This window comes from Protopterus annectens, chromosome 16.part0 (assembly GCF_019279795.1).
Source record: "Protopterus annectens isolate FY-2018-M chromosome 16.part0, PAN1.0, whole genome shotgun sequence".
NCBI lineage: Eukaryota > Metazoa > Chordata > Ceratodontiformes > Protopteridae > Protopterus > Protopterus annectens.
In genome coordinates, this window is record NC_056750.1 from 813,812,825 (window position 1) to 813,827,618 (window position 14,794).

The window sequence follows — 14,794 nt, forward strand, 5'->3', positions numbered from 1 at the left end:
TGTTGCTATATAAAAATATATATGTATAAGTAAGAGTAAAGCAATACTTTCAGTCACAAGCAAATACACCACAGAGGTTGTATAGGATAGAAAGGAATAGATAAATCCAGCTAGTTCAGAGGGGATGGAGGGAGGGTAACCTGGACTGCAGCAGGGTGAACACTCGAACATCTACATTTATGGTAGGTACAAAACTGTACTATGTTCATCATGTTACCCTGCTGCAGTCATCTCACTTGGGTAGAATCCCAAAGCTAAGGATGGGTGGTGGAGTTAAACAGGGTTAGAAGAAGCTAGTAGGCCCTGCAAAGCTGCAGTAGCAAAGCCAGCTCTAGTCTTAGAATATAGAGGTAAGTGATAGTGTTTAGTGAAGGTGTGCACTGAACTCCAAGTTGCAGCTTCCAGAATATCCTTGGTTGGCACCCCCCTGAGAAAGGCAGCTGATGTAGCTGTAGCCCTGGTGGAGTGGGGCCTAATGCTAGCAGGTACCAGTTTCCCATGATGTGTGTAGCAGAAACGTACGCAATGTCCTATCCATTTAGAAATGGTCTGTTTTGAGATAGCTTTTCCTTGTGATCCTGCGGCATAGGCTACAAAGAGCTGGTCAGAGTTTCTGAAAGCCTTAGTTTTATCCAAGTAGTAACGTAATTGTCTGTGAATGTCCAAAGAGTGCAGGAGTCTTTCTCCTTTGTTCTGGGGATTTGGGAAAAAGGTGGGCAAATGAATGGTTTGGTTTAGGGCCACACTGGATACCATCTTTGGCATAAAGGAAGGGTTAGTTCGCAGAGAGACTCTGTCTTGATGAAAAATGAGGAAAGGCTCCACTGCCATTAGTGCCTGTAGCTCTGAGACTCTTCTAGCTGAAGTTATTGCTAGCAGCAGGGCAGTTTTCCATGAAAGAAACATAAAGGAAGAAACGTGTTGTAATGAGCTGAAATTGCTGAGGTGTGGATCTTAATAGATGAAAAGGAAAGTCCATTGTGCAACATCTCAGTTAAATATTGTAGACTCTGAGGCATGTTTGGATCAAGGGGATTTTGGCCTTTAGCCTGGTTCCAGGTGCAAAAATCTTTTCCATTTGTCTGAATAGGTCTTCCTGGTACTGGGCCTCCTGGCCTCCAGAATGACATCCATAACAGCTTTGGATAGAGGTGTTGGTTGATTGTTTAGGTAATTTGCCATGCAGCCAGATTTAAAGTCTTGAGCTGGCTGTGTAGAATTTGATTGTCTCACTGGGTGAGCAGGTGAGGAATTTGTGGTAAAATCCATGGTGGACCTTGGGCCATGTTCTTTAGAATTGGGTACCAGTACTGGCGTGACCAGTCTGGTGAAATGAGTATCATTTGAGGCCTTTCCAATCTGACCTTCAGCAGCACCTTTGCTAGAAGAGGTAGTGGAGGAAAGGCATACACTGTTAATGTTTTCCAACTGAATGAGAGGGCGTCCACTTTCCAAGCTTGTGGGTGGAATGTCCTTGTACAAAATTTTTGTAGTTGGTAGTTTTGGGGGTTGGCAAACAGATCTATGTCTGGGCGTCCCCATTTTTGAGTTATCATTGCAAATATTTGTGGATCCAGTTTCCACTCGTGGGGATCCATGATGTTTCTGCTTAGGTCGTCTGCCAATGTGTTTTTCTTTCCTGGCAGGAATCGTGCTTGTAGTTGAACTTGGTAAGACAGTGCTGTGTTCCACAAGGTCATTGCTTGTCTGCATAGAGGGTAGGAATGTGTGGCCCCTTGCTTGTTGATGTACCACATTACTGTGGTATTGTCCATCTTTACTATTAGTTGTCCTGGGTGTAAGAGGTCCTTGAAAGCTGCTAGGGCATTCTGTACTGCTAGCATTTCCTTTTGATTGATATGCAGATGCCTTTGATCTGTAGTCCATTTGCCCTGAATGCACTGTCCTGCCATGTGTGCTCCCCAGGCATAGTCCGATGCATCTGTTGTCATAGTTTGCCTGGCTGTGGGTAATGTGAAAGGCTCACCCTTGTTGAGGTGACATGCCTGTGCCCACCATAGAAACTCCTGCTGAAGGCAGGGAATGAGTGGTATCAGTTTCCAAGCTGTGGCTGTGCTGAGTCCATACGCTTTTCAGGTACCATTGTAATTTCCTCATATGCAGTTTTGCAAATGGTATTAGTAGAATGCAAGATGCCATGAATTCCAAGGCCTGCAGAATTTTTCTTGCAGGGAGTTGGGTCTTTGTTGCCATTATTTTGAAATATTGAGTCAGCTGTAATTGTTTGTCTGGCATGAGATAAGCCATCTGGGCCGTTGTATTCAAGCTGGCACCCAGGAATATTATGTTTTGTGAGGGCACTAGTTTTGATTTGTTTTCGTTTACTGTGTACCCTAGGCAACTTAGAAGGTGTTTGACAAATGCCAGATGTTTTAAAAGAATGTCCTTGCTTTCTGCTTGAATAAGGCAGTCGTCCAGGTATGGGTATATTTGAATTCCTCTTTGTCTGCAGTATGCAATTACTGATACCAGGCATTTTGTGAAGACCATGGGCGCAGTAGAAAAGCCAAAGGGCAGTGCAGAGAATTGATAATGGGTTGAACCTGCAATGAAGCAGAGGTATCTTCTGCAATTTTGTTGGATAGGGACATGCAGGTATGCCTCCTTGAGGTCCAACGTTACTAGCCAAGCCATCTTGCTCAGCATGGGAAGAAGCTGCTGCAGTGTTAGCATCTTGAATTTTGTTAGTTGCAGATAGGTGTTCAGAATTGAAAGATCCAGAATGGGTCTCCATGCTTTGTCCTTTCTGGGGACTAGAAAGAGTCTTGAGTAAAATCCTTGTCCTTGCTCCTGTGTAGGTACCTGTTGAATGGCTCTCATGTCCATGAGAGCTGTAATTTGTTTTTGTGCCTCTGTCCATTGATTTGGTGGCAGGTTTGGCATTCCTTTTATCCTTGGCAAAGTATGAAAGTGGAGTCTGTATCCTTGTGAGACAATGTTTAGGACCCATTTGTCTTTTGTGATGATGTGCCAGTTGTATGCAAAAAGTGCTAATTTTCCTCCCAAGGGAGCTGCCAAGAGAGATTTGCTTGGTAGTTGGAGGGTTGAGTCATTGTGTTTGTCTTCTGCTAGCTTGGGACCTGTCTTCACTTCCTTTCTGGGTAGTGGCACCCCATTGGCGAGGTTTGTAAGGGCCTTGTGACTGACCTCTGCCCCTTGGGCATCTGTATTTGCCCCTCTGTGGTCTGTCAGAAGCTGGAAAGTACCAGTTTTTTGTTGGCCAATTTCTGCTGAAACGAGGGGGTTGTACCTGTAAAAAATACTTGACCGTCTGTATAGACTTTGCCTTATCCTCCATTTTCTTTAAAACCTCTTCTGTTTTGACACCAAATAAGACATCTTGCTGTAAAGGTGCATCCAATAATTTTGCTTTAACATGTTCAGGTAGGTTTTGTTCTTTTAACCAAGTGTGTCTGCGTATGACAGACCTAGTAACAGCTGCTCTACAGGAAGCTTCCAATGAATTAAATCCACATTGTAAAGTATGTTTGCCCACCTGTTCAGCTGCATGCAACAGATCCTGCATTTTCTTGAATTCATCCTGTTCAGAATGTGTGCTCAGTTTTTGTTTTAATTGAGACATTAGGAATTGCTGATATTTCAACATGTGAAACTGACAATTTAATGCTCTCATAGCTAAGGTAGCTGAGGTGTATATCTTCTTTGCCCATCTATCTAGGGCTCTGGAATCCCTTTCAGAGGGTACAGGATTTTTAGCCATAGAAGCTTTAGTCCCTTTGGGACCCTGGGAAATTGTTTCTGGGTCAGCCAGAGGGCTTTTGTAAAGCAATTTGTGTGTGTCAGGTACTCTGTAGTATCTGTCTGGTTTGGCTGGAGCAGGAGGTAGGGAGTCTGGATTTAGACTAGACTCTAAGTAAACATCATCCACAATATCTAAGACTGGAGGTATAGCAAGTGGTCTGTGCTGGGGTAGTAAAAGAAACTCTCTGAGCCTCTTCTTAGAATCAGAGTAGTCCTGGCCTTCCCAGTGGAAATGCTCCCTCATGGTATGTAAAGTTTCCCCAAAGGAGTAGTCTTCAGGGGGAGATGCTGAGGGAGTACAGTCTTCAGCATTAGAATCTTCATAAGGGGGAAAAGCGTAATCCTGTTCCTCAGAAGAATCTGAGGAAATAGAAACGTGGTCAGAGGAACCTCTTGCCTTGGTCTTTTATCAGGAGGGGGGGTGGGAACCCCTGATTAGGGAAATCAAATATTCAGCCATCTTAAGCATCTGTTTCTTAGGCATGGGGCCTTGAACAGGAGACTGATGTACAGTCTTTTTTGATTTTAAAGGAGTTTTTTGCTTAGCATAAGATTTTATGTTGAGTGTAGTCGGTCTGAAGACACCTTCTGAAACCGAAGGCGTTTCTACTGCACTGGGATCACCTTCTGGGTGAGTGTAGTCGGTCTGAAGACACCTTCTGAAACCGAAGGCGTTTCTACTGCACTAGGATCACCTTCTGCTCTGGTGTCGGTAGAGCCTAAATAAGATGGATGCGATGGCCTAGTACACTCCGCTTGAGAATCCGAAGCTGTCTGGGGTTCCATTTCCGTGGTCGTCAGGGGCTGCGTAGGCGCCTCACTGAAAACCGGAGAACCGGCGACAAGCCCAGCAGAGGCCTCGGAGTCTGGTTTGGTTCTAGGCTGCCTGTCCTTATCCTTGCGTTTTTTATGCATGGCGGTCGTCGGCTGCTCTGACAGCATGATATAATTAAATTTCCTACCAAAGTAATGCCGTGCGAAGTCAAAACGGCGTTTGATAGTTTGTTTATTAAACCTAGCACAAAACCGACAACCTGTGACATCGTGGTCTGGGCCTAGGCAAGGAATACAATAAGAATGGAAGTCCTTATGAGGTATTTGCTTCCCACAAGAAATGCAATTGTTAACTTTTTCTGACATCGGACTGAGGCAAGAAAAGGTTCCCCAATGGGGTACTTAGCTTTATTGAAGACTTCGGACTGAAATTCGATTTGAAAATCTCAGGTGTCGGCCGACCGTCACTTGCAAAATGCTTCTGCTTCGGGCACTGCGCAGCAAGAAAGACTGAAGAAAACGGCATCGGATGCCTCTTATATACCCCTGGCACGCAGACATCAGGGAGGAAGCAACAGCAACCGACGCTGGACCAAGACTTTGGAACTCAGGCCTACTGCGGGACCGCCTGACGGCAGGATAACCCAAGTGTGATGACTGCAGCAGGGTAACACGATGAGCATCTGCTGAGAATATTTGCAAATGCTGCATGGTTTTAAGCTATTTCTGTGGAAAGGATGTCTCAAGACAATGAGTGTAATATGAAAAAGCTCAGTGTGAAGTCACAGGTTTGTGGATTATGTTACATGATTCAGATTATAATATTCCTCATGGGAAAGAACTCTAAAGGCAAGGCAAGCATGTATCTAGCAGCTATTGTTTAAATGTATTGTGGCAAGTGAATGAGTGTCTTCTTCCTGCAACAGGAAGGACTGAGCTGAATTCGGATATCTCCTGACAATGTGTCTGATTGTGAGGCTGAGAGAGGGAAGCAAGAAGGGTACACCTGCATCTTTAGTGATGCAGACTTTGTACAATTCTGAAAGCCCAAATTCTAACAGAAGCATAATAATTCAACTTCCTATCACCTTCCAAGATTCCATGTACATACACCTACAGCACTTTTTTCATGTGGAAAGAAATAAAAATAGTTTGATGAGACCATGCATCCAGAAATTGCATAAGGAGTTTATCATGATGCAGCCTGATCAGGATTAGACATACACGAGTGCAGGCATTGTGCTGTTATGCCAGTGAAAGTACTGCTAAATGAATCTTCACAGCTTAACAGCAGTAACCACACTACTGCATCACCAAGCTATCAGTGATCACACGACCTAGGCAAAGTTCTACGGGTGCTGTGCCAAACACTATGTGCATTCACACATGCAGTGAAGCACCCAATAGCCGCAACATTTTTTGCACAGCTAGAAAATGGTCAGCATCAGAACCACTAAATCCAAGGATTTAAATTTTGTCCGTGACATAAATAAGACATGTTGGTGAGACAGATGTGTTTCTCAGAGGATACCCATCCACGTAAAGCAGAATCCATTCCTAACCCTATTTCAGTGTAACCTTGACCAATGGATGGGAAATCTGAAATTCACCCTAGGTCTGACCCCCATGTCTCTGAAAAACAGAGGCTGACAGTAATGCCCAAACTAATATACCCCCCATAATAACCTGTAGAAACTTCCTGACTAACATACACCCTCCTAATAAATGCCCATGATAACATAGGGACACAACTGGGTTGGATTGCCAGCTAGGCTTATAAAGGGTGGTCATTATCCTAGTATATAACTATGAACCTAAAGCCCATAAAACAGCATTGCAGCAAAGTACCAAGCCATTTTAGTATACAAATGGGAAGGAAATGGAGAGATAAAATACACAGAAATAAGGAGGAATAAGCAGGGGAACATGCAGAAGGACAACAGGGATGGAACAGCAGTGTGACAATGAGGGGAGAAAGGTATACTTTTTTGGGGAGGAGAAATTCCTATTTTTTAAGAGCAGAGAGAGAAGGCAGCATGGAGAAAGTGTGGGGAAGAAGGAGGTTATAGGGAAGGAAGAACTGGCACACAAACAGACTGACAGGGTATTTCAAGTGGAGAACAGCCACCACACTATGGCACAGTGCAAAAAGGTTACATTGACTACAGCCCTTTGCAATGATATAATCTATGGGTACTGGGGACAATATGCAGGTAACTGTCAGATGGCATGGACAGTCATCATGTATAATGCACACTAACCTACATGTGTACCCACAGGCATACATGTCCTAGCATGGGACCAAAGGAATAGCAATGGCTGGAAAAGTTCACACACAGGAGAAGGAGGTGCTACTATACAGCCTATGCACACAAAGCAAACAAATTGTTGAGAAGGGCAAAGCGGAAAGGGCCTACTGGGACCAGGTATGGAATGGAAAAGCACAGAACACCAATCTAGTCAGCGGCCATACTAAGAAAATTATAGAAGAGTATCGCAGGATCACCAATATGCTTCTGCATTTCATAATCAAGGCAGAGGAAATTGCCACAGACAGGTTGTCCAATGGGTGGGGATCACCAACATAGAGGCATCGCCAGGTTAGTAATACTGAAGGACAGTGTCTTGCACTTGTGAATGGTTTACTCAGACAAACACGTACACATTTATATCACCCAGGGCCATTCGGGCTGTAACATTGAAAACCTGCACCATAAGACATGCGTGAGCCCATAGGTTATGCATATGACTATCATGTAGCAGTCTGTATGCCGCATATTGTTGGTAGTAGTCATACATATGACCCAGCAATGTAATAGGTATGTTATCTGTATACATTTACAAGTTCTACTGGCAGCAGATACTGACATGCCTGACCTTCCAGGTCATCAGAGGCTGATAATGATGGCACTATGCACATGACACAGTCCGATGCCAACTAGCATTTTCACTAATACTAACAATGGAGGGCACGCACATCACCTACAGTGCAGTTTTATACACCATCTGACTGCTGAGGGGCAGGATGCACCTGCAATGTAAGCTGTATTTAGTGAATGGCATCCCATCCATGTCAACCCCACCCAAGCTACACATATGTTACCACAGCTGATGACATCAGGGGGCTACACCGTCTCTGAGGTGCACACACATGGTGCAGGGAAGAGGCATGTAGGTAAACATTGCCAGCATGACTCCAGGACATTCTCACACCTGGATGTCACTCTTGGTATCAATCAGAGGATGTGCACATTAGTGAGCCAGGCACAAAAAAAATAGTACTTATATAATGTCAGAGATATCGAGTGTGTTATATGGTCTGTGTCAGGACCAGCATGAGAAAATGCAACTGCTATAAGAACTATGTGACATCCTGCAGTGCATGCAAAGTGACATGCTGCATAGAGCCGAGGAGGAGACATGCCTTCTGAGGGCAATGGTAGGTCAGTTGGCAGCCCCTGGTGCATCCAGGCAGATGTGGGCAACTGGCCACCATGGCCATGTTACGGGACTGATGTGTAGTGCACGATCACAAACTAGTTTTATGTACATGGCACACACTGTTTAAGAGGCAGCTTCCCTGTCCTTACTGTCCATGGCTGCCTCCACTCCTAAATGTGGACACTTCCACAGATGTGAAGTTTGCACTTCTGGTTCTACAGCTGGCACATTCCACCAGAATAGGCAATCTGGGTCCCACGATTCAGTGCCATCATGCTGCTCTATAACCCTACCAAGACTGACACCTATCAGTACCTGGTCAGGGGGTCCCAGATGCCATTCTAATAGAACACCACAGTGGGGGCCACAGTGGGATTTCCAGACATTGTATACCATTCCTTGGAGGGGATGCCTTCATTCCCTCATTGTGGGTGGACAAACTACACCCAGACAATGATTCACCCAGAAAAGTTCCACTCTACCAATGGAGAATGCAATCCTATATTCCTCCTACTCCTTAACCATATATGTGGCTACTACGTCCACCACCCTTGACCCCTTCACCTATAGCAGCACTGCTGTCCCCTGTGTCTGTGCCCCACATCACCTGTGCTAATGATGACAGCTGTGTCCTACTCAGCTTTATGGTCTTTTTGGGTATGGTAATGTCTGATGCACAGTGTGGCCAGTCAATGCTCTTCACTGCATAGCTGGTGCATTCGACATGCTTCAATTTTATTCTGCATGGTTCTCTTGTTATGACCCACAGTTGTGGACCAGACACCACTTCTTTAGGAGCAGCATGATGTCTTGGGAGCATTGTTGTCTTGCATTAGGTTCTACAGCTCTTCATGCTGCCACAGATATGTCAGGCAGTGCTACTATGTCCCCATATTGTATCTGTTTTCACAGCACAATGGTACGAAGCATGGCATTGACCACAAATATCTTTATTCTAGTCTTTGAACTATAATGCTGTGCACCTGTAGGTGTATCAAAGCAGTGGAAGTAGCCTTTTATTTATTTTTATTTATTTATCATTTGTTAACTGGGAAAGTCCGACATCGAACGAACGATGAGAAATGCTCCAGATGCATGTCTTTGTAATGTGGGAGGAAACTGGAGCACCTGGAGGAAACCCACACGAACGCAGGAAGGACATACAGACTCCACACAGAAGGCACTCCAGTTGAGATTCAAACTGGAGAACCTCTTGCTGTGAGGCAACAACGTTACCGCTGCACCACTGTGCCATCCTAAGAACTCCAAACAAATATTATGTGTCTACAACAGTGCAGTACTAGGCACCATCTCTGCCATGGTCTGGGTACTGCAGAGAGGGGTCAGTTACAGCACCACAGTATATCCTGCATTTCCTACAACACACAACAGCTAATGATTTTATGTGTAGTCTGCTATCTATTTTCAATGGATAAGACTATTCTAAACTCTAAGGATGGCAATATGAACACCTGCCAACTAGATGACACTGTGGAAAGTCAACCCACATAACTCACTAGTACAGGTTGCATGTGTGCCAGGACTGGGAATGATGGCAACTGCCTGGATTGCACAAAGATGCACTGTATTTAATATTCTATGTACCAAGCACCACTCAGCAGGCAGAGTGGAAGCCCTTACAGTTGATATACCAGATGCCATGGGGAGCAGCTGCAGTGTTGTACTAGTTACTTATAAAAGTACTAAGTTACTATTGCTAATTACTTTTCAGTGAAAGTAATATATTACTATTACTGTATGTATTGCTTTTCTAAAAAAGTAATACATTACTATTACAAGTTACTAACTAAAGTAACACATTACTGTCGAGTTACTCTTACAGAAGTACAGTTTATCACTTGTCATATTACATGTCACATTACAATCCACCAGTATCAGTCAATAAACACAAATCTCTGCAGAAGTAAAAATCATCTAAATAACTCCACATTAAAGAGATCTGTAACTAATGAAAATGTTTATACTGGGAAAATAACTTTACATTTCAATGGTTCATCTACAAACTCAGTGATTCCTGCCCTTGAAGAATTAATTGTCTATGTTACATAAAAAAAATTGCTAAGCTGGTAATACTGCAGTAAGGAATGACTGACAAACTAACAACAATTTCATAGTTACTAAGCATCTCACACAAAGGAGGACACACTCAGGAGTGTAGAACCCCTATCCCCCCTGTGTAAAGTCTGGAATTATATAATGAAAAGACGTAATCTTCTTCACATCTATGTTCTCCTGTCTCCTGACAGCAATCCAATGTGCAATGCGTGTACAAAACATACAGATAAATAAATGCCAGGCTTTGAAATCACAAAGGAGAGAGTGCTGCAGCAGTAAATCTAACTTTAATGTACATTTATGTACATTTCTGCCTATGAAAACAGGTAGGAAATCCAGTAAATACACAGGGATATCTCCTACTGAATGCCGAACTATCAATGTGCGCAAGGCAATTTCATAGTTCATAATTTTTTTTTTTTGGCTTTGTTGGTGCACTCTGGGAATGGCACAGCATGCACTCAGTAATAATGCTCTGAATTTTTCCCTTTTCTCCTGAATACGTTTAGTATTTCAGATGACTACTGCAGTCACTCAGGTGTCTATACACAGAAAGTCATTGCAGTGCAGTCCACAGAAGTTTGGTATAGACTAACTAAATGACTGACTTCTGTGTCTGACGTATCTCTCCTAATAACACCAAAACCCAGTATTAGTTTTCTAGAATTTTTACATACCTCTAACATTGGTTCCAAAGCCTGTTTGTACTTAATGTACTGTTTATTCTGTTAACACATTTTATTTCTTATCAGTATTCTTAAATGAAGATTATTGATTTGTACTGCAACATTTCTTTTCATTGAAACTGCATGTAAAAAGAAGATAGACATCTACTGTAATATGGCTGCATTTTTAGGTCTATGCAAAGATAATATTGTATTTATGTCCATCAAACTAAGTTTAAGTGAGGCAGACATCTACCCTAAAAAATATACAAGTCATCCAATACTTTATTGTAAGACATACAGATGTACCTTTTAACCAAATCAGCAAAGAAAGAGTGATAGTTAGTTGATTGTCTGGTGCCAGGATCCATCGGGTAATACATGCAGTCAAGTCCTTGAAGAGCAAGTATCAGTATATATGGGTCTTAATGACTGGAGATGATCTTCCATGGACTATATGAACAGAGACATTAAGTGTCTGTTTGACTGGATGTCCCAGGCAGGTATGAGCCCAGCAATGAACAGCATTCTACCTGGCTGAATGATGATGCTGTTTTTAATTTTTCCAAGTCTTTTGGGTTTCTAATACCATAACAGGAATGGACCTCATTCCTAAGTCAAAGTATGATCAAAGTTCATGAAATTAGTATTGTTTCACTCTTTGATGTCAGGCAAAAGTGCTCCTTGCAGCACCCACAATGTGCCCAGTAATGACTCCTTCTGCAATTCATACGGTGTTACATGAACTGGGGCCATATAAGTAGAACAATAATCTACTTCAATAACTGGCTTGGCTTATGGCGTCATCCCCAGAGTGTAGACTATTTAGTTGGCCTTTTTTGACTGTACCTACCATCATAACTGAGCAAGCATAGGATAATATGAAGGTGTTACAGATTAATGCTAGAAGAATGTAAAAGAAAACGCATTCACTACAAACCATCCTCACCTTGGAGGATGTCATACCTCTTAAACTCTTAATGCAAAAACATGTGCAAAGACAGAAATAATAAGAGGACAATGGTCCTTCAGAAAATGCATGAAAACACAAAGATTGTAAGACCGATATTTAAAATATGCCTCTATTTTTGGGCCTTTGTCCACCTTTACTTTATTCTCTGTCCAGATTTCTTGTTCTAAGAGGTTGAGAGGTATGCTTCAGAGGTAGTGGATAGTTGTCAATTAGAATGTGGCAGTAGATGCACCTGATGCAAAGGCACTGTTGACTGTCTTTGGAAATCTACATGTCAAGTGCCAAATTCACTCAATAACTACAAAAAAAACCCCACACTGCACTCTGATATGTAAGGATGCAGTTCTGACCTCTATGCTTCCAGTGCAGCACACTTACACACTTATGAATTTGACCTCTGACCTTTGACCAGTTACAAGTATGCCAGAGCCTCTATGCAAATTTTGGACTGAAAAAAATTGCTCTGATGTGCTTCTTCTATTAGCAATATATCAACTTAATAATAAGCAATCAATGCCTTCAGTGCACTCAGCCCAAATTCTCCTTTGCAGCCATAATAAAACAAAGCACTTGAGTGAATAAAGCCAATGATACTTTGGTTGGTTCCTGTTTCAATGCCTTAAATAGCCAGTGTTTAAACTAGTTTGTGCTTGTTTGCTCAAAACTGCAGTGAGTTAGGCCTACTGTCCTTGCTCTGTTTTCCAAACCCTGCTGTGAAACTACAAAAGATAAGTGCTTATTTTCAACAGTTTTCTGCACTTCTGATTAACTAAAACAATATTTGCTGCATATCTGCTTAAACCGTGTAACTGTATTTTAGGCTTAGTGAACTGAATCCGCACTTCAGTTCCCAACCCTCCTGAACAACTGTTGTTGTGGTCTTAAAGCTTGGTGGATTTTGAGCTGTTTACCTCTACTATAAATTTGATAGTGGACACTCCTCCCAGTCCCATTGCATCAACTCATTCTACTGAGTACAGTGAGATCAGTTGTGAAGGCCCACCCATTTCATCAGCTCATTCTACACAGTACAGTGAGATCAGTTGTGAAGGCCTACCCATTACATCAGCTCATTCTACTGAGTACAGTGTGATCAGTTGTGAAGGCCCACCCTTTTTGCTTCTTAACCTTGAGTTATCGTCTGTTTCCTCGTGGTCTATTAAAAAAAAATATATATATATATATTTATTGTGCCTCTTCCTGTACTTAGGTGTTCAACTTCATTTAGTTTGCCGCATTTGTTACTGCTTGTCGGTAGGCTGATTAAACTGATGACAGTATTCTACTGAATTGCTCCTTTATTTGAGCTGGGTTGTTTTTGCTGTTGTGATTGTGAGATAATTTATCACATTTGCATTCTTTTAAAGCAATTTACTGATTAACTGCATTTCATTACTGTTTAACTATATTTCATTGCAATTTACCGCAACTTTTACTGTTTGACTGCATTTACTGCATTTCATTACTGTTTAACTGTTTTTGTCTATAAGTGGTTACTCTTTACTTTTGAGTGAGTTTTACAGTGTTCTTAACCCTTAAATTGAGTAGTATCATCTGGATACAGATTTGCTGCATCCAAAGCTGTTTATTTTTGCCTTCTGTATTTCTGGCAGCCATCTTGTGTCTGTCTTCTGTGTTTCCTGGAAGCCATCTTGTGTTGGTAGGGGCCTATTTTCTCTGCTAGTGAGAGTAGCAGGGCTGCCTGAACCTTGTCTGGCACTGTCTGATTGGTAAAGAAAGCAGGGACTAGCAGGATTGGCTAGATTTATGTGTTACTAGAATCTTCTATTTTTTTGTGGTATTTAAACCCCGTGTTTGAGCTGGTTTGGGCTGGTTTGCATGTCACGCTCCACAGCTGCACTGCTTTTCACCCATTGTGGGGTATTCCAGCTACAAATTTTCCCTTAGTAGCACTTGTGTGATCACCTAGTATTACTCCTCTTAGACCTTCCACCCTTTACCCCCTTAGCTCTCTCTGGCCTCTCTCCCTCAGATTTTGACAAATATGGATGAACAATTTCCTATGGTTTCTCCTGCCAGTCTGGTTGATATGGGCATCCTGAGACAGTGTGGCAACTGCCTCATGCACATGGACAATCCTCTTCTAGTACCACCAAGGAACACAATTTGTGAGAGATGCAATTGCATTATGAACTTAGAGTCTATGCTCTCTTCCTCACAAGCCAGTATATCTGGCACCGAGAAGGTTGTCAACACAAAATCACACCACAAACACCACCCACACCTACACACTACACACCCAAATATGCGGAGGTCCTCAACAAAAACATACCCAAACAAAAGAGACCTCCATGGGAAAATCACACGCAAACTCCACTGCCCACCATACCACACACCACACATAGTCCATACACCTGTGTCTCACAGCCACTAAGGCCTAAACATAAACCCAACATATTAGTCATAGGAGACTCCATTGTGAGACACACAGATGTGCCCCTCACCAGGCTGGATAAGGAGAAAGTCACAGTTAGTTGTTTGTCAGGTGCCAGAATCCACCACATTACTCATGCGTTGAAGTCACTCAACAACAGGTATAGTTATGACTTTGTCATAGTCCATGTTGTCGTGAATGACTTCAGACGTACCTCCCTGGACTATATGAAGAGAAACATGATCGAGCTCACTGACTGTGTCCTAGGCAGGTATGTTCCTAGCCTTAAGCAGCATTCTGCAGTCACCCAGTATGATGCTTCAATACAAACAGAAAATGATTGACTTAAACAATTGGCTTAGTTTCAGGTGTCATTCCAAGGGGATCCATTTCCTGACAGCCTGGAAGACATGATCGACAGACCATGATGCTTTGCCAGAAGTAGCATGCATCTGTCTACCTTGGACTTCAGGCTTCTGGCAAAGGCTCTTGCCTCTCCATAGTGCCTTTTTTAGGCAATGCCATAAGGTCAAAACTACCAACATGAAAATTTCATCAAAACACAAATTAAAGATCATACTTATAAATTCCAAGAGTCTAAACATGAAACTGCACTCATTGCAAGCATTCTTAACCCTGGAAGATGCTAACATTTGTGCAGTCACAGAAACCTGGTTTAAAGCTGTG

The 14,794-nt window shown here is 42.6% G+C and overlaps 1 protein-coding gene across 1 annotated transcript in view; it reads right to left on the reverse strand.

The window, feature by feature from the left end:
• The window catches only part of CCHR16.PART0H9orf43 (chromosome chr16.part0 C9orf43 homolog), a 1,158,566-nt gene that overhangs the window by 544,464 nt on the left and 599,308 nt on the right, over positions 1-14,794 (reverse strand). The gene's annotated exons all lie outside the window — the stretch shown is intronic.